The sequence below is a fragment of the Thermobia domestica genome, chromosome 8 (genome assembly GCF_964235325.1).
Source record: "Thermobia domestica chromosome 8, izTheDome1.hap1.1, whole genome shotgun sequence".
Lineage (NCBI taxonomy): Eukaryota > Metazoa > Arthropoda > Insecta > Zygentoma > Lepismatidae > Thermobia > Thermobia domestica.
Window position 1 is genome coordinate 208,382,654 of NC_137461.1, and position 21,136 is coordinate 208,403,789.

Below are 21,136 nucleotides of genomic sequence, written 5' to 3' on the forward strand. Positions count from 1 at the left end.
CATAGCGAAAATACATGCAATAAAGCTAGTCTTAAGACTGCAACATAATATCGATTTATATCTTGAATATCTTAAAAGGACATGGATGTTTGTTCCAAATACATCTTCAAAGCATGCGAAAACTCAGCTATAAAATTCAAGAAGTAGTTTTTTTTTTTAAAATGTAATATTGAATCCTCTTCTGGTGTTTTGTTCAATACCTGACAAAATTGGTAACTTTGAAAAGAAAAAGCAATGTATGTTCAAAATGATATCAGAACAAGGGTTCGATATTACAAACTAGGAATTCATTTCAACTTTTATTCTCATGGATATTATTCACGTCGTAGGTGCAACGCTTCTTTCGTTCACTTTTGTGTTTTCTTTAGTTAAGTAGTCTTTAACACCAGTGGACCAGTGTGCGCTCCAGCTACATCCATCCAGGAAAAATTATTGCTAGCCAGTGTGTGTACCGATACAGTTACCAGCAATTCGATGAAAATTGGGTCAATATATATTGCCCAGCAAGAATTCTTACTGGATCTAGCAAGAGGGCATGCTGGACCGGCAAGGACCTTTAGATAGGAAATCGGTGTGATAATTACCGTAAATCTTGTACGATAATAACACACCTGTGCTTTTTTTTTTAAAAAAAAAGAAAACGACCCCTAAATATTACGGTAAATTACTGTAAAATATACGGTACCAAATTTGTTTCTAAACACCGTCAATATTACTTTGCTTCTAAATATACGGTCTGCCGTTTTTACGAAAAAACGGTGGTCCGTAAAATTTAGGGTAATTGGATGGCAGCGAGAGTTGACGGTAATCGGTCTGTAAATTTAAGGCGATTTTTTTTTGCAGTGCGCCCTTGATACACACGGTAGTTTCTCATATCACTTACCTATTTCTTTCACAAGTAATCTGTTTTGGAGGCTTCAACTAGAGGATCTTCCTTGTTAAATGGTATTGAGTTCATATCATAGATTTTCGTCTTTATATCACGACTCAAAATGAAAGTAATCTAGATATATATATATAAAGCTTCCGACATGTTCAGTTATTTCAATAATCATCTAAGTTGTATTTTAAATATCGCTTACGATTATATCTGTCACTGTTAGGAATATATGTATTAAATCAAACAACAAAATATACCAACGGAATAAAAACTATAACTGCATCAGATTGGTGGACTCAACGAATGACACATTTTGCCGACAAGAAAATTAGTTTTGGTTGATTTTCTTTTGAATTTGCCTTCAAGTATGTAACTTTATCCAGTTCGGTCTCTTATCTTTGAACACTATCATGGAAAATAAGAGATTGAAGTTTAATAGTAAATCATATATAAAACGATAATCATGCCTGTTGTTATGTATGGTTGCGAAAAATGTCGCTTACTCTGAGGAGAGAATGTATATTGCAAGTACTTGAGGACAAAATCCTATTGAGACAAATATTCGGATCCAAGAGAAACGCGAATGGGGAATGGCGGAAACTTCATAACGAGGAATTACATATTTTATACCGTTTACCAAACATTGTTAAGGTAATCAAATCATGGATGGGTATACATCATGTAGCCAGAAGGGAGGAAAGTAGGAACGCTTTCAAAGTCTTCAAGTAGGAACGGAAATATAATGGGAATACGTCCGTTAGGAAGACATAGGCGCAGACGGGAAGACAAAATTAAGATAGATCTCGCAGAAACTCAAACTTTCCTACATAACCCTAGTTAGATTCTGGACTATGTGCTTCTGTTCAAGTCGATGAGATTAATAATGCTATGATAGTAGCGTTCTAGGATGTGTATATTTTTACTCGCTAATGTTTCTTCTCTAAAATAAAATTGACGTTTGACTAATGCCAACTTGGTACGTTTTATGGATTTCTTCCTGTCTCTGTGACACGCTTTTATTAATTTGCTAAACAAATATTCACTTAAATTATTACACATAAGCAGGCATTCCATAAATGAATGAAATAGTATGTAAATTAGAAATTGTTGTTGGGTTAGAAATTAGACTAACTTTCAGCTGTGAGTTTATATGAGATGTGGACCTACAGGTTAACGTGGAATCAAGATCTCATGAGCTCCCACCGAGAATTGAACCCGTATCTACCGGGAGAAAGACGCGTACGCTAACCGTATATACTCAAAAGAAGAAATTTATTGCTTCAATAATATTATGTAATTTTCCTTCCTCAGAATTTAAAATCAACCTCTTAAGTATATACGATGATCTGTATGAAAATTGCAACAACAAGAAAATTGCGTGTGAGTTCAATAAAATTTATATTACAAATTCGTTACATGAGTAGGCAGAGATGATTATAGTTTAAGAACTGAATAACTCTAACCTTGATAAGTTGTTATGATGAGAAGTCTTCACATATTGCAATCAGAGTTTCTATACGTTATGGCCAGATATTAGGTATATTCCTGATAAATCTTTTTCCACGTTGTTTGTATGCGAATCCACGAGGCATCGACACGGTCTACTGAAAGATTGTAACAAACAAGGTGTTAATCATCCATATCCTACGCATGATCAATGCGCGATACGTAAAGTGACCGTGTACATAGGTGTTCAGCAATACCTATTGTTCCTCGAAGAAGACTTTCAGATTCCTAAAAACACGTGCAGCAATGTCCTGTTGAAATATCGCATCTAGAGTTGTCTGAAGAAAGGATATTGCCTCATTCTAGAACTTCCCAGCTGTAAATAGTCTCTGCTTAGCTTGTCGTCAGTGGTTAGCAGTCAAGGTATAGTTTTGTGTCTAGTGGCTTCCCATATCATCGCCTTTTGTTCGGCTTCTATGACGCTCGACAACATACGTCGACAGATTACAATCTTCACGATAGCATCTAATGATGATGTGTCAATCACTATAGGGCAGTGTGAAGCCAGACTCGTCTGAAAATAAGACCTCTGACAGCAATATACCAACCAATCTGCTTTACTCGTGCATTTTAACCTGAGACGTTTGTGATTCAGAATCAACGGAAGTCGATTTCAAAAATCGTTATCAAATTGTTATTGCAGAGTTTGTTCTTTTTTGTTACCGTGATACAGCGTGGAGTGGATAAGATGTCTGCCATCAGTATGTAATGAAATTACACGTCCACTGCTAAATCCTCATTGTGTACGATTATCTACTATTTATTGGTTCCATTCACGCATCACTGTCTTAGTGGCATTTCCTATACATGCACTAATTTTGCTGTAGACCCTACTTTAAGTCGCCTTCCTGTAGGCACTCAATGAAAGTTCTGCGTGAACCACCCTGTCACGGTATTTCTCCGTGCACCGAAATGAAGGAAGTACTGAGTCCATGCATGGTCCATCCCGCTAAAATTGTAATCGTTGCTGCATCGTACAAATCCTGTGAATTTAGTCGAATTCCCACAATTCCTTCTTGATATTGCAATGTTCACGAAGAATAGTGTATATAGTTCTACACATTGAAATCATCCACAAAAACGGGCATAAATTTCTTTATTTTGGTTTACTTTTTCCACGTTAAAGTTATATATAATGTAGTGCCAGAGCTTCATGTGACGTCCAAATCATATACACATCTAAGCAGGAAAAATTCTTATCAGTAATGTAATAACGGAAAGTTGCAATGAAAAATAAGCAGTTTTTAAAATAACAGACATGGAGAAAACTGACTTCTAAGAATTAAACAAAAGATGAGATAAACAGTATTTAAAAATGCACAACCAGCAGCGACAATTTTTTCCTTGATATTTCGCATAGAAATACCAGTTATCAACATGTGAGGGCAAAATACTAAATTTCCTTTCGGAACAATGGAAGAGACGAATTTCCACCCACAAGCAAATTTATCTAGATATGTTCTTCATAGACAGTATAAAGGGATTTTTCATATATTGATGAATCTTGTTTTCATTATTTTGGAAACACTTTACCTCCTTGTTTCTTCTGATGTGGAAACAATACAATTACCTTGTACGTATTACTGAAAGTTGAATTAAGTTGGTGAATTCGTTCGAAAGTCGAAAAAATACTGAAGTATATGGGACCAGTTTTCTTCTTCTAGAGACTACTGTACGCCGCAAATGGGGAAACTGTCAAAAGAAAGAACAGCACAGAAATTTGCCTAGGTAATAATGTAGAAGAAAGTAACAAAGTTTAAATTAACGAATTCTTTCTTTTAAATTAATGAACAAATATCAAAAACTACTAAAGTTCGTACTTCGCAATTAGGAAATTCTAGGTTCGAATCTCAGGGCTAGCCATTAAGACAGTAAGTTTTCAGGCTGCGATTACCAGCGATACTAGTGATACAATTTCACGATGCGATTTCCAGTGATACCTTTAAAATATAGCAACTGGTTCAACCCTGCTAAATATCTATTCTCCTTGCTAATATTGTAAATATAAAGTGAGTTTATTTGTATCAATAGGTTTACTAATAAATATTGAATTGTGTGTATGGAAATAACTTATGAGGTTACTTCGACATTTTTTAATCAACCATGCAAGAAAATACTTGAACCAACCGTCGCTAAATATTTACAACGATAGATATCACTCAGGGGATAGTTTGTGTTACTGACAATCTCAAGCTGGCTCGACGTTTTGAAAATCTGATTTCGATGTCCTATTTATATTGTTTGCAAATGCGAGAAAATGATTTAGGTAAGTCTCAACCCATTTATGTAGCTTCCGGAGGTTAATTCCTCAGGAAATCTCCACCAGCCTTCAATAAGCAAACTTCAATCTTTAAACATAGTCATTGTCAAAAGTATGACAACATCACTGATTTTTCAGAATTTTTCAAATAAAATACACTATGTCCTGGCAAAATTCTGTTTATTTACTTATTTTGCAGGATAAACAACCTTGTTCATATAAGGATACGAAAATGCATGGTCTTGTTTACACCGGAACAAATTTATTGAGGAAAGCTGCTTGGCAATAAACATATAACTAATGAACAGGCAACTAACGTCAGCTTTGTTTGATGGTGCATCGTTTCAACGGCATCTACTGGTAATTATATGAACCCTTATCAGTACTTCTATCTTTACTAGAAAGATCGGTTGTGAATGCGCGACTCAATTCTGTCGTAATATGAGTAAAATTGGATGCGAGTCTGCGGCATGCGATTTTGCTGTTTTGATTTACGGGAACCAGTTGAATAGTTGGTAGAACGTGCAAGTAGTATAAAATACAAAAGAAAAACAATAAATTAAGTGTCGAAACACGTAATATTCAAGTGGTCATTTTGACAGAAAAGAGTCATTCCCTGCGAAAGATCGCTCAGTGATAGAATATTTTATTCGGAGCAGTGCATCAAACTCTTGAAAGACAATCATAAACTAATGCAAATACTGTATGTAACAGAAACGAACTTGTCGTCCATAAGCAACAACTTCTTGTGAGGACTATCAAACACCACTCTAACTAAGCTTGAAAAAACAAGCAAATGTGCAGACGTTAAAGTGCGGAGGAAGTAGCAATAGAATTACGGAAGAGTCATTTCCAATCGGTATCAGACGGGGTGGTTTGCTCAGCACTTTCAGACATATGGTCTTCGGGTTAAGGTTGCAATAAAGAAACTATTTCTTTGAGGATAAAGTATTGCAAAACTTATATTCCTGGGGAAAAAAGTAGAAAAAATCATAAAGATAGTGGGTACTCTGGACGTTGAACAATGACAGAGGGTATTCTGGGCCGATTAATCTAAATTTAAACTTTCCGGTTCCCATTTCTAGAAGTTTGTGTGGAGTCATCCTGAAGAGTGCATTCACTCCAACCGTTTAACGCGAATAGCAAAGCACGGAGAAGGAGGCAGCAAACAACATCCCCATGCGGGGGGTATTTTACTGAAAACAATTTAGTTTGAATTAACGGAGTAGTAGACAAAAACGCGTTTCACAAGATATAAATGAGGTGTCCCGACAAAACGTACCAGCGACAAAACGTACCACTTGAATTTTCGCGACAAAACGTACCACTTTTGACGACCTGTCATAAATGACAACCTATCATGGATTAATTAAAGCATTTCTGATATTTATTCCACGACAAAACGTAGCACTTATATAAATTACAACCTGTCATGGAATAATTAAAACATTTCGGATATTTAATCCGCGACAAAACGTACTACTTCATGTTAAGAAACTACTTCCTCATGAACAGGTAAAACAACGGCAGCGTAAGATTGAGAACAGACAGGTAATGTATCGAGTTGTCAAAGTGCAGAAACTCATTGGTAAAAGAGGGCTCATTTACAGAGGAAATGTAGCAGACTATAAACTGAAAGACACAGCTATAGATCATGGAAACTTTTGGGATATTATTCCTTTCTTAAGCAAATTTGATCTTCCGCTTAAAAGTAATTCAGATAACGTCACCGAGAAGAGTCATATACGAGGAAGTAAGCAGGATAGTGGTCGCATAACTTTTACTAAACACGGTGAATTATATTTTGAATGCTATCGGCACACTTATCAGAGAAGATATTTCGAAAGAAGTCACTCAAGCTTCAATATTTTCTGTTCTATTAGACACTACTCAAGATAGAGTAGTTTCAGGCCAGTGTTCTGTTGTTTTACGAAGTATTGTTGTCATTGTAAAATGCATATCTACCACAGGCCAGTGTCTGCGGTTTACTGCTGGAAATTCTGCAGAAGTTGAACCTTGATATTAAGAAGTGTAGTTGAAATTCAACCGATGGCTCAAGTAACATGCAAGGTCAATATTCGGATTTTTTCAATTCACCTATGATCAGTTACACGTGTGATTCAGTTGATTTTGAGCTTAACGGCCCTTATAGCAGCGAGGCTATATGAGACGGGACATACTGATTTACGGGTAATCCGGAGCACATGAGCTCCCGCCGGGAATCGAACCCAGGTCTCCCACGACAAAGGCGCATACGCTAACCGCTTAACTACTAAGAAACTCAGTTACGCGTGTGGTGTTACGCTCATATACTCAATCATGTCATATGTGATCTGACAAAAAATTGCATTGATTCTGTGATTTTGTTCTGCTGAATGACTGTGCGATATTTATGCGTGAGTCTTATCAGCGAATGTACATTTGGAAGATCAAATGTTAACAAAGGCGTCTTATAGTTATTGCGGAAACAAGATGATAGAAAACACACTGTTTTTCACAAAAAGTTTGATCATTTTTCGAACCCAAAAAGTGCTTTGTATATAGAGTTTGACCATAACAATTAAGAAAATTGCTTTTACAGAAAATATCAAACCAAAAGCTAGGTATAAAGCGAAAGGATATATAAAAGATCTTCTCAAGTTCAAAACAATTCGGACAGCAGAAAAGTTCCTTAAGATATTTCAGGTGACCTCCTCTCTGTCAAACTATCTCCAAATAGAGGGTGCTGCTAGTGTAGTCCTATCGGATGGTGCAGACTACTCTGTTCCAAGTGAAAGAGTAGAGAGATGATTTTGAATCCGTTAAGAATGCAGCATTAAGCTTTGCAGAATGGGCCAATAACAAATTTGAAGACTTAGAACGTGATTTCTTTTTTTCTATTGACCTGTCGACAATTCGCCTTCAGAGATGGACAAAAATTTTTCGTGTGGATATGAAGATGAAGCTGCTTCTATCCAATGACCAGGCACTGCATCGAAGCATTCAACACAATATTGGACATGGTAGTTTTGAGTATTTCTTCAAGATTCAAGAAGCAATGTACTTTATGAATTATTTGGACCCTAGCCACTTGAGCCAAGTAACAGAACTTCCAGACGTGCCTTTCGATACACTTACATATTTTCTGAAAAACTTCAGTTAAGAAGTTTCCAAGGATACTATGAATGTATTCTCTTGGACTTTTGATGGACGTGGATATCCTTGAAAGTCAGTCTTGATGACGAGCACAACCGAGGAAAAATGGCTGTGCTGATGGTGCAAGTGATTCAGAATTAGGAGAAAATACATTTGTTTACAAGGAAAGCGAATGCAAAACGTGTTGAAAAATTGTCCAATGTGCTGCTTTTTAATTTTGCAGAATTGTAATTTGTGCAGTAATACTTATCCAGGTTTCCAGCATACAAATTTTTATTGACTTTGCCCGCAACTCACGTAGCATGTGAAAAATTTTTCAAAATTGAAATAAACTGAAATAAATTAAAAATAGGCTAACAAGTACCATGTCTCAGGAACATTTGAAAACATTTTGTTGATGTCTATTGAAAAAGATTTATTAAAAAATATTTCGAATGCAGAAGTGATAGATACAGTAGCATCAAAAACTAGTACACTAAAACATCTGCTAATTTTGTAATATAGTATACGTTCTCCTTGAACTTCATATAATATTTTGAACAATTCAGAATAATATACTAATGAAAGATTATCAGGTTTTAATTGTCAATTGTTAATCCTATTGACTTACTGTAGAAAGAAAACTGCAATTGATTTGTGACATTGAGATGCTGATGGCCCTTGTGGGAGAAAGCGCCCGCGCCCCTCTAATAATGTCTATCCATCTCTGATCCAAAGTCTGGATAAAGTGTGATGGAAATCAGCAAATATTCAAATATTGCATATGCAAGATTCTTGCTGGTCTTGGTCTGGCAAGAATCTTGCAGGTATGGTCTTGGTCTTCCATTCCTTAGTCTTAGTCTTGGTCTTGCATCGGTACTTTTCTCACCACCAATCTGTTCAACTTTTAACCTTATTTTGGCCGATATATATATATATACTTATATACCGTCCTATCAAGTGGTACGTTTTGTCGCCTGACATTATTTGAGGGCTGATTGGAAGACTCTTCGCAAGTAACCCTCCAGGCAAGTGGTACGTTTTGTCGCTTGTCATTATTTAAAGTGTTTTTAGAAAACCCTTCACAAGCAGCCCTCAGGGTAAGTGGTACGTTTTGTCGGTGGTACGTTTTGTCGCTAGTACGTTTTGTCGCGTATTCATAAATGAGGCACGGAATTCCCTTAGGAACGCAGGTTTTGGGCAGTAATTTTGTACTACAACAGGATTATGATTTCAGCATTCTTTTAAGCTATGTAGTAATTATCTGGAAAGGTAACAAGGCGCTTACAAGAAAAATGGGATGAGCACCATAATCACCAGATTTGTCATCGATTGAGCTCTTGTAAGACAAACTTTACATTACAGTCAGTAAGTAGCCGTAAAGAATACTGAAGGTCTTTGGAAGGTACTTCAAAGCTGCTGGAATCGCACAACTTCGCAAAAGTTGGAAAAATTGATGAAACAAATACCTGGGATTTGTTAAAGCTAAGGCTCTGCACTTTGATAAACGCAAGCAAACTCAGTAAATTTGTCTCAATGGAACCAGAACCATGCATTTTCATTTCCTTATATAAACAAGATGTTTATTTCATAAAACAAGTCCAACAAACAGGGTTTTGTATGGACACTGTGTTCTGTTTAGAAAATTCTGGAAAATCAGTATTGTGCTCAGACTTTTAACATTGACTGTATTTCTTTAAGATCTAAGACAATGAATGCTCAAATGGAGAATAATCTTGTTCAAAGGCGACTTTGAGTAGGGAGTATTTCAGAAATTCATATATAAATTTTTATTCTAGTAATAGCCGTATTGATTCTTTTAATGGAACATGAAAGAAAGGCTACTTAGTTTAATCTTAAAGAAAACTCATTTAAGTTTTTCTATTGTTGTTGGTTTCATAAAATGTTCATAAATCAAACATGTTTAATAAAGTTGCTCAGCTCAATTTTGTACCTCAAGTGCGACTTAGTTGATTTGTTTCACATTTCACATTATGAAATAAATTCTTCCCTGAGAATCGAATTCGAGAGCTTGCATACAAACGTTTCAGAACCATCAGAGCCTTATAATATTCAACAACGTATGCAGTGAAGATATTATTTGTTCTACTAATGGATAAGCAAGGCATTGCAATATATAACATAGCATGCATTATCTGTAATATGTCACCTACTTTTCTTCGTAAATGAGGGGACTATCACTGCACGCGACTACTATTATGATGCAATGGAAGTTTATATGCTGTATACGTATTAGAGATGACGTAAAACAATGATGCATTCAATACATCAATTAAGCATTGCAGAGTAAACGGAGAAATAACGATACATAATTACGCAACACAGAGATAGAGCTAGTGTCAAACGATCCATATTGTTTTTGCAATGTTTATTGTTACAAGTCAAACATAAGCTCAATATTTAAGGCTATATTGTTGCATAATATTCAAAGCGTCATAATGGGAATAAATGCTTACTCCATTTAATTCATCTTCACATGTTCTTGCGGCATGTGTAGTTCCAGCTTCGATAAATTGATAGGCCGCAAAATACTCAGTATTCACACATCATAGTGAGGCAATTGGGAAGCTGCTTGAATTGAGGCCAGGGAGAGTAACGCAGTGCTCACCTTTGAAGCGACGGGTTTTTAGTTCATTCCCAGGTCACATGAGTTTGCGCTGAACAATATGATATCCATCGCTTTTCTCAAAACTCTACTGTTTCTTTCCACATTCTTATCCCAGCAATTGTTTTACGATCATTCCCTTTAATTGATCATTCATCTACACTTGTCCTCAATCATCCGTGATTAGTCATTAGCCTAAAAAGCATATCCGTGGGAAGTTAAAACAAATATTTTATTTCATTTGAATTAAGGTAAATCAATTAACACACCATATACAGCCCACAATATTTGTCATTTTAATAAGCAGAGCTGCCTAAAAGAGATAGATACAACTCCGATAAACATACGTGTCCGGTATTTGGGGATCTTGTGAGAAGAAAGTAATTTTTCTTAAGATTTCCTCATTGACTGTTGACCTTTTTCAAATTAGAAATTCGCGTCGAACTGCCTGTCGTACTCTACCTAGTCATACGTACTGTCAATATTGCCATCGCCCCCTTTCCACAGAATTTATTTAAGTTTCTAAATTTGATATACTTGAAGATAAATTGAAGAAACAAATAAACATTAACTCCATACCTACCGACATCGATTTTAAAACAAATATCGATCATCAATTGTGATTAACCATCAGTATCATCAACTTCAACGATAAGTCGCTTCATCTAATTATTTGCTACGTTTGCCAACGACAAAATAATTACTGGAGCCTCGGGGTACATGATTCCAATAGGAATAATTCATACCATGCATGATATCTATGGGATATGTTACGGGGAGTAATTCGAAATCATTGTAGTGCCCCTTGGCTGTACCATCTTTAAAATATGATTATTTACCCAAAAAAGAAGAAAAAAAGAACGAACTTATCTTTTTAGAGCTAAGCACTGAAGGAAAGCAGAGTAGCTAGAATGACTCTTGAAAATGACCAGTCAGAGAATTAGTCTATTCATTTGAACAAAGGGGGCGCGGTGGCTCACTGGTAGAGCGTTCACCTCCGGTGCTTGGGGTCCTCCCACTTTCTTCATTCCACCATTTCACTCGTCTCTCATCATCACCGTCTCCTTTAGCCTAACCGGCATTACCGTGGGACGTAAAACTAAAGATTTCATTTCATTTTTTCATTTGAACAAACTGAAGGATTCAGATCAAGTAACATTCAGTTTGGCATTACTATATTTAATGTTGCTGACGGCAGTTGGGGCTGTCGTGTCTCGAAAACGTATCATGGAAGTCAGGGGCGCCAATCTTGGGGGGACGAGGGGGCCCAGGCCCCCAAAGCTCATGTGGGCCCCTATTGTATTTATGAATATACAATATTTGGCATAATTTGAATGCAATTTGTCTTAAAATCCTTACATATATACCTACTGCATATGAATGCCCCCGATCTTTTCACGAAAAATTCTTTCTCGTCTCGTCTCGAGGGCAACACTAATTGTATTTATAAATTTCAGGAGGCACTTTAGGGAATAAAATAACTTTTAATGATTTTATTGTCTCATGAAGAGGAAAATTGTATTGTATCATGAACATGTATACGGTATGCATTACTACACAACTTTCATAGTGTCTTGAGTACTATCGACAAATATCCTCCAGATCGCTTGGGTGAACTGTTGGAGATATAGAGATGATATATGGAGTTTACACTGGCCTACGAAATCGCGCATATTTCATAACGAGCTGATATTTCAAGTCATCAATCGTATGGAAATAATGGATTATTCCTCTCTCCTTCAGATATTCAAGAATTGAAAACCAAAATCTATTTAATCCGAGAACGGGGTGGCCCTCTGAAATCACAGAAGCATGAAGAAATTTCGTACTTTCCTTAGGGCACTTGAAGAAAAAAGTTTTTCCCACTAATATAACATCATCATAGAACGGAAAAACCAATATACCTTGAAATCTTCATGATTTCACAGGACATGGTGCCACGTACCATGAAGGTTTTTTCCCTTGTCTATGGTTATATCTCATCCATAAATATATTACAAGATTAAGGAACATTTATAGAAACGAAATTCGAGACCTCAAACTTATGCTAGAAATTGGTTTCTACAAACTGATTGTACTCTACATGTTGGCCCTGATTGTATATCATAGTCTGACGTGGAAAGTTTCATTGGAGAAACTTTTGTTGAGAGTAGTTTATTTAAATTTCTCTCACTTCATCTATCACACTTTTCAACAAACCAGTAGGCCTACTGTAAGTATATAATATTTCGCGATGCTTTATTTAAGCACGCAACTACACGTAAGTCCATCGGTTCAACATCCGAAAATTTTAGGAGCTGTCTGAATACTATCATATCTCATTTTCTAATGATTTGTGTCATAGCTCACTCTTCTTGAGGACGGCTTAATTGGGACAGAAATCCGTCTCAAACAGACATCACGATCTCCTGAACGTATTGCAATGAACTTTTCCGAGTGGGAGGTTAAGTGTACGCTGTGAAAAATGTTGATTAGTTTACCTTTGAAGGAAGATAGAATGCAACTATGATTTGAATCCTCACATATTCAATAATCCAAGGTGAAATATTTAAGAAGTGTACTGAAAATGTAGTTTGAACTACAATTATGTACGTTAAGAATTTGTTATTATTACCAATACAAACAGGTATACTGATAAATCAATTTTACACATAATATCTTCAAGTCTTGTTTTTATAGAATTTATACAGTACATTGGTTCAATAAGGACATACTGTACACGTAAAATGGATTATCAATGTATACTATTTATATACCTTTAAAATAATAATAAAAGTAGTTTGATTCTTCTGTAGTTATCAGAAATTCAGAAACATGTATTTTGTAAATTAAGACAAGTATGCTACTAAGAAACAGTTACCTGAAGAAGTCCTGATATGTTACATTACTCATTACATAACGTATGTTACATTTTTTCTGCGTAGTTAAACATTGGCGTTAAATATAGCTGCCATGATAATACTCCACAGTTCTAAAGTTAGAAGGACACTCTACGAAGAGCCTACAATCTATTTCATATTTGTTTAATCTAAAGGACTTCTAGGAAATGTTGGTCACCCATCGAAGGAAATTGTTGCTACATCATTTACTGAATGCACAGCAGTGAAACGTTTTTCTTTCATATAAGATACTGTACATGAATTACATAGTCACACATTAGTCACAGTCATTTAAAATACAAATATTTTCTCCGGATATGTTGTCAATCAGTTTAGGTTTTTACACCTGTTCTTATTTCACTGGTGACATAGTTTATTCTAGATAAACAGTGTCAATAAACCACGTTATTTCAAAACACAGCATGCGGGACCCGCATTCTAATAAACACAACGAATTACTTTCTATCCCAACTCCTCAGAAAATACAATACTTTACAACTGCATTGACATTATGTCTACGAAAGAGATGCACTCTCTCTTTTTGTAAGATAAAAACGATGTTCCCAGCATGATTACTAAAATGAGTGACATATAAATCTGGAAATAGTAAACGAAATTGATGGCATATGTACAATTATGTCCAAAATTATTGTCGCATATCTATAACTGTCTTGTTATGAAAATATAATTTAATAATGATTTTGCACGGTACTTGTAATACTGTTACAATGTGTATAATCGGGAAATGTATATTTGTGATAAATTTCATAGGAAAAGAATTATAAATACGAAAATTAGAATGAGTAAAACAAAATGTTGCTAAATGGACAAGAATTTTTTTTCGTTATATTGTTCTTATTTACTGCTCTTTTGACTTGAAATTTACCACATATATGTCTTTGCCGATTATACACATAATAACATTGTAAGAAATACCAAGCGAAATCATTATCAAATAATATTCCTAGAACAGCATATTTATAGACATGCGACAATCATTTTGGTCATGACTGTACTTTCAAATTCAAAGAATATTTTATAATACTTGTTTATCTTTGCGTTTAAAGCGTTAGTAAACATTATTCCAGATTCCATTGTCAGTGAGACCACAGAGTTCTTCGTATTGGCATATCATTGTGAGGCTACTGACATCTTCTTGAATTTAGAAATACCAAACTCTGTTCCAAAAAGTCAGAAATAACAGATGAGATAGATACAGGTTAAAAAGAATATTATTTAGTCTTGAACAAAAGCAGGGAACATCAAAGCAAATATAGAATTTCATAATTTAAATGCAAATTATAGCTTATGTAGGCCTATTACTTTGACATTTTCCCCGTACCTCTGTGGATCACTGGTGGAGCGTTCATCTCTGATGCATAAACTCCCTGGTTCGATTCCAGCTCGTGCCAAGTGAACTTCGTAGTGGACAAACACCATGTGCGTGGGTTTCCTCGGGGTTCTCCCATTTCCTTCTACTTTCTTCATTTCACCACTGTTATTAATTTCTGAACATCACCGTCTCCTTTAGAATAGCCGGCATAACTGTGGGATGAAAAATTCAAAGATTTCATTTTTGATATCTTCTCATTATAAGTATTCTACCATTACTTCAAATAACGAAATTTAATATAATATTCGATAGTGGTTGAATTGAAATTTGAGGCTATGTAAGACAGGAATGTTCAGCTTCACGTGGATCACCAGAATCGAACCTGGTGCCTCGGTCCGAAGATGTAGGCCTATGTGCTACCACATAGCTACGAGCGAGTTCTAATGAATTATTCCAGTTTTCACAATACTTGCACAATTGAACCAAATCTAGATTTGCAGATCTTTACCCTCCTCCCCCTTTTCTCACCCACTTTCAACGCAATTGCCCCTCTATCAGACAATGTATTCCCTTTAGATATACGTAAGTACAGAATATTGTTGATAGCTGGTATTTCCGTTTCAGATAACAAATACCTAAAATGTTGGTCATTCATTCCGTTTTTCACCTGCTGCTCAAATTATTACAACAGACAGGATTTTCCGCACAGTTGTATCAGTTCGTGAATGAATGCGTACGTGTAGGAAACAAAAATAAACATTCATCAGACAAACACACTTACACAGACACACACACACACACACACTCAAACACATGCTCTTTCTGTCAAGGTTCAGTGATGTTCAATTACAACAAAGTGGATGTTCACTTCCGCTCTTAAACAGTCAATTTTGTGATCGCTACAAAAAAGAACAGAATGCACATTCATCGAAACATAGTTCCTCTATTTAGAATGAATACATATCCTATTTGTGACTTTTGTCAATTGATTTCCCTTTGAAAATAAAGAAAACATTGTTGGAAGGAACAAACTATTACAAGATTGTGAAACAAATTGGAACTCAGTGTAGAATTACAAGGAATAAAGCGAATTTCATTGCACACTGTGAGGCTACAGTGGACTTCCAAATTCTGACGATACAGTATTGAAACCAGAAGAGACAGACCTATCATTTTCGCCTTTACTAGAGGAATGAACGGGCCAAGCATGACACACTTCCGCTATTATTTATTTAAGGCCGGTCTTCGAGAAAAGTGTAGAAATATTCATAGTTGGAAAAATAATAAAAATACTTTTAACGGATTAAAACTGAAAATTAAGCCTATCAAAGTATAATTGATTAAATTAAAATTGTTCAAAAAATAACGGTTATAATTAACTTTGAAACAGTTCACTGAAATTAAAATTAAATTAAAAATTACAATTTTCAATTAAAATTAAATTTAAAATTATGATTTTCACTAATTTCCAATAATAAATGTCTTGAGTTGTGAAAATTAATTTAGTTAAGGAAATTTATTAGATGAATTTAAGGACATGAGAAAATAAGTGTACTGTAGCATAGTTTAGTATGAAAAGCTGCTGTTTTGAAGCAAAACTGATAATTAATAAACAGTGAAATTAATATGTTATCATAAAACTAATAAGGGAAGAGAGGGAGATTATATATCGAAATGGAAGATGGTTTATATACCAATCGAAAGCACTAATGATGTCTATTAAGAAAATGTAATAAAAACTTTCCGAATGCTTATACTGTGCGAGTTATATGAATATATAGGGTGTCCAGAAAGTCCATGCCACCCCTAGAAATCGCAAACGGTGAGGCAGATGCGAAAACAGGAAAACACGTGTTTGATCATTTTAAAAGTACAACGTATCAAAGCAAAAAGTGTTGCCCTAGGACCACCCGCAGGGTCCCAAGCGGGGTCCAACTCAAAAATTGCAAATGGAAAGGGGGTCAATTAGCATATCGTTGGAAAGCTGTCCGCTAACTCAAGCACCCGACCCGTATTTCCTCGATCTGAACGTTTGTCCGCGGGCACTATGTGCACCCTCAAGATTTGTCCCCTAACCTTGATGCTTTAGCATATAACCCCCATTTTCTGAGGGAGGGAGATACGTCCACTGCGCGACAGAGCCAAAGCCCCACCTACCAGTTACCTACTGGTGGACGCGGACTGCTAGTTCAAGGCGAGTTCATCTCCCCCACATGCTCACCGTTACCCAGATTCCTGGGATTGGCTCCCATGTGGTACCGAATCCCACGGTATGACCAAGCCCGGCAGAGTCCAATCCAATCCGGAAGCCCCAGGCATGTCCAAGGGGGTTTGTTCAATCCCGGCCCTACCTACCTCTAACGTTCAACTGGCAACTACCTTCGCGTAAAGAGGTAGCACGCACACGTCGAGATACTCCTGTATTTCATCCCGGGTCCTATGGTACCTGTTAAGTCACCATCTAAGTTTAGTGCCAGCCCATATCCTGCAGAGTTTCCTCCCTCTAGCGGGATCAGAGCCGTTGCCCAGATTTCTGGGAGAGGCACCTTCCCACCTCCGTTCAGTCCCTCCGCGGGCAGGAATTCGACATTCACCTCCCGTTAGGATCATCCAAACAATACGAGATTTCCTCCAATTACGGCAGAACTACACCGTACGTACGTTACCAGAGCTAATGACTGATGTAGACTGCTCAAGGCAAACATTGTCATTTGCTAGCCGTGTCTTTCGGGGAGCCGTGTCTCTCCTGGTAAGCCCGACCAAACCATACGAGACTTCCTCTAATTATGGTAGAGGTACACCGTATATTACCAGACTCAATGGCTGATGCAGACTGTCTCCCTTTAAAGACAATGGCCTTTTGGGAGTGGCGGCTCCCGTGGTGGGATCGTGAATACTGCACCCAGTTTGTGATAACTAGTATGCAGCAAATTACCGTCAGCACTCCTGAGGTACCAGAGTGCGTTGGGATACTAGGTATCCTATCCCGGACCCAAGAGCAGGCACGACACGCTCTTTGAGAACAGTACCTACATCACCCTCCCGGTAGGGCGTTGGATCCACCCCCTGGACACGCAAACTACCCAGTCTTTCATATGTATTAAGGTATCACGTAGCCTTATCTCTCGGACCCCAGAGCATGGCCTAGTTTCCCATTTCGGAGGATAGCTGAAGCTTCACCTCCGCCAACAGGTTGTTATCTTGGTACGCACTGACAATTAATTAACATCGCCAGCTCTGTGCACAGGATATGCAAGACTCATGCGTGTTCCCACACAGCTCCTGTCACTTATCTCCCCCCTGGGGGTTAACCAGGCCACCACAAGGCATGTGGACTGGCACAACAGGGGGTCCCTCCCTCTTTCTCAACACGGGCTTGAGACCGGCTATCGACATGATCACTAACTTTCTCGTGCCTCAATTGACAGACATCAATGATATGTGGTTTCAGCAGAATGGCGCCACATGCTACACAGCGCGCGCCACAATTAATTTACTGAAAGAAACATTTGACGAACGATTAATTTCATGAAATTAACCTGTTAACTGGCCACCTTAGTCGTGCGATTTGACACCATTAAATTATTTTCTCTGAGGATATCTAAAATTGCATGCCTACGCCGAGACCAGAAAGAATTGAGCACTTGGAAGCCAACATTCGACGCGTTATTGCTGAAATACAGTCTGAGTTACTGCGAAGAGTGTGTGAAAATTGGACCTTCAGATTACACCATGTACGCGCCAGTCGTAGTGGCTACATGCCCGAATCACATTCAAACATTAATGCCATAACATGATCTGTCAAGTAAAGCCAATTTCATGGATATTAAAAATATTTTTCTGTGTTTTATTTCAACATAAACTTCTCCACCTTAAAAGAATACTAGTATGTTTTCTACTTCGATAGAAAATGTTATGTAATAATTACTTCCTTCATTAATAATTTATATTACAATCTCTTTTTTATTTAATTTGTATTGGTTAGCTTAGACTTCATTTTATCTGTTCCTAAGTTTGAAGGATAATCTTTGTTTAGAGTACAAAATAGAAGACAGAGATGCTAAAGAAAAAAGAAAGAATATATCATAGATTTCATAGAAGCTCCTTCCTGACATTCAGTCGTTTTTCTTATTAAAATTAATGCCGAAATGTAAATAATAGTTGAAACAATAGCTCACTTAGACAAACACTTGAGTCATTAACCAGTACTTACAACAAATGCGATAAGAAAGAGACACATGTGATTATGTAAATGTGTGATTTGTGTAAATATAAACTAAGTTAGTTCTGGTTTAAAAACAGGACTTGAAGTCGAAGTTCACTAATATTATAATACAAAATATTGAAGTAAAGTTGTGTAAAAGAAAACATGAATTGATGGACATAATCGTGTATGTTTCCATTGATATTCATAGCATTTTAAAGTTCCTTATGCATTAAATTTGTAATTTGATGGCAACCAAATGCATGTTCATAAATGCTTTCCCTTCCGCATGAATCATGCTGTAAAGCTAAAAATCGACTTTCATTCGCGCTTATTTTCGATTTGGAATGGTTTGCAAACAACTAATATGTGTGTAATTGCTTTCTCTTCATTTCCTATTGTTTCAAAAGAAGAAAATCCAATATAATACGTGCAAGTAATATTATGTGGTTTCTACAAGACAGAAATATGATTTCATTCCAGATTTAATCTGAAGAAAGAACAAATAGTATTTTACTAAGCTGAAAACACAATAAACATTGTCTAATGTTTGTGTTTTTATTAATATATGGTGCATTGTATTCGACACTCAATATAATATATAATATATATTTATGGGAGAATTGAGAGTCAAATTATACCACTTCAACCATAAGAGAAATTAACCCTTTTTTGGGCAGTTGCTCTCAAGCAACATCGAATTCTATTGTGTTATCCGCACGAATTATAATTTCAGTGATCATTCTATTGGCATTATTGGTTTCATACAATGTTCATATACATGATTTGCGGGTCGCTTCTTTAGTACTTCTAATCTTCGTCAACAGGGGACAGTCAAATTTAGTATTGTACACGCTTTATCTCCTACGTTGCGCGAAAGTTCTTTTTATTTTTTTTATTTGTGGTTTCTTGCTGTGTAGGAAAACATTTCAACGAAACTGTTGCTAAATACTGAGAGTATTCTTATGATATTTTACCATAATAGGGCAATGCTGCTCAGTAGTTACACATAAGACCTATTTTATGGCAATTCTGCTTTGAAATAAACATCTTGTATTTTTTAACCAAAATACAAAATACTTTAAAACTTATGAAATTATGATCAGGTAGACATGGTACAACCATAAAAGCAATCAAAATGTGCTAACATTATGTATAGACATTAGATGAATTACACTGTTTTGTCTACGTTGATTTAGACAATCTTTAGATTCTAATTTTGTGTTATGTCATTATGTAAGAGAAAGAATATCTTTCTTACTAGAAATATCACTAAAATTGTTTAAACATATTATGATTTAATGATTGTCATTTATAGTAATACCATAAGATACGTAAATGCATCCACATAATTCATAATTATTCATTCCTACAAAAACTAAAATTGCTTTTTCACCATAAATTTGCATTTGCATTTTATAAATTTGTGTTTAGTAATGCGTAATATTGCTACAAGATATGCTGTTGGCAATATTTCAATCAACGTTACTTGTGGTAATGAAAAATAAGAGACTATAATAATGCTGGGAGTTTCAATGAGAAATTTCTATTTAACCTGAAGGAACATTAAAAGATATAGGCATAAACGATATCTCAGCCCTTTTACATTATTATTATACTGTAATTATTACCTATTCTGCCGGTTGGCAGGTGCTGGGAACAATGAATTTTCTTTCTTAGATTCGGGCCTATAAATGTTTCTTCCACGCTTCTAGATATTCAGCTTCCTATTTTAACTCCCGGTATTTTCTTCTCTATTAAATCTTAATAATTTAAAGTGTGAACTAAGTCATAAGTAATAGAAAATTACATATGTTTTGTAATTTAGTTCTTAACACAGACTTTAACTCCCTAAAATTTAATGGAACGATTCAGCTGTTCTATTCTCAGCATTTTAGTGTAACTATTCAGTCAAGCTATAAATTAACATGCATAATTGTTTAACCGATATCTCTTGATTATGCAGTCTACAAAACAAATTACTTTACCTTGTTCTCTTGATGAATAATTCCTAAGTGGTTGATGTTTTCAAACACATTTAACAATAGCAAACACTAGGTTTAAAATGTCAGTTTTTCACTTTGTTCTGAAAGTGTTGCCTTTTCTACATTTGACCTTGGTGTCTTGGTCGGATGTATACAAACTCCCGAAGGAGAAAAGACTGACATGCGTAGTAGAATAAAGTCTATACAAAATACAGAAACAAGTTAAAATAACAAGCTATTCAAGTAAATTCTTCACGCAAGTTCTCTCAGGTGGAACAGCAATAACGTGTGTGTGTGTGTATGTGTATGTCAGCGAGTATTTCTGAATGTACGTGCATATGCTTCCATA

The 21,136-nt window shown here is 36.0% G+C and overlaps 1 protein-coding gene across 1 annotated transcript in view; it reads right to left on the reverse strand.

The window, feature by feature from the left end:
• The window catches only part of LOC145693429 (serine protease inhibitor 88Ea-like), a 124,819-nt gene extending 103,903 nt beyond the window's left edge, over positions 1-20,916 (reverse strand). The window contains exon 1 of the mRNA XM_081769417.1: positions 20,791-20,916. The gene's annotated coding sequence lies outside the window, so the exon portion shown is untranslated. The remainder of the gene's footprint in view (positions 1-20,790) is intronic.
• Positions 20,917-21,136: the final 220 nt, after the last annotated feature.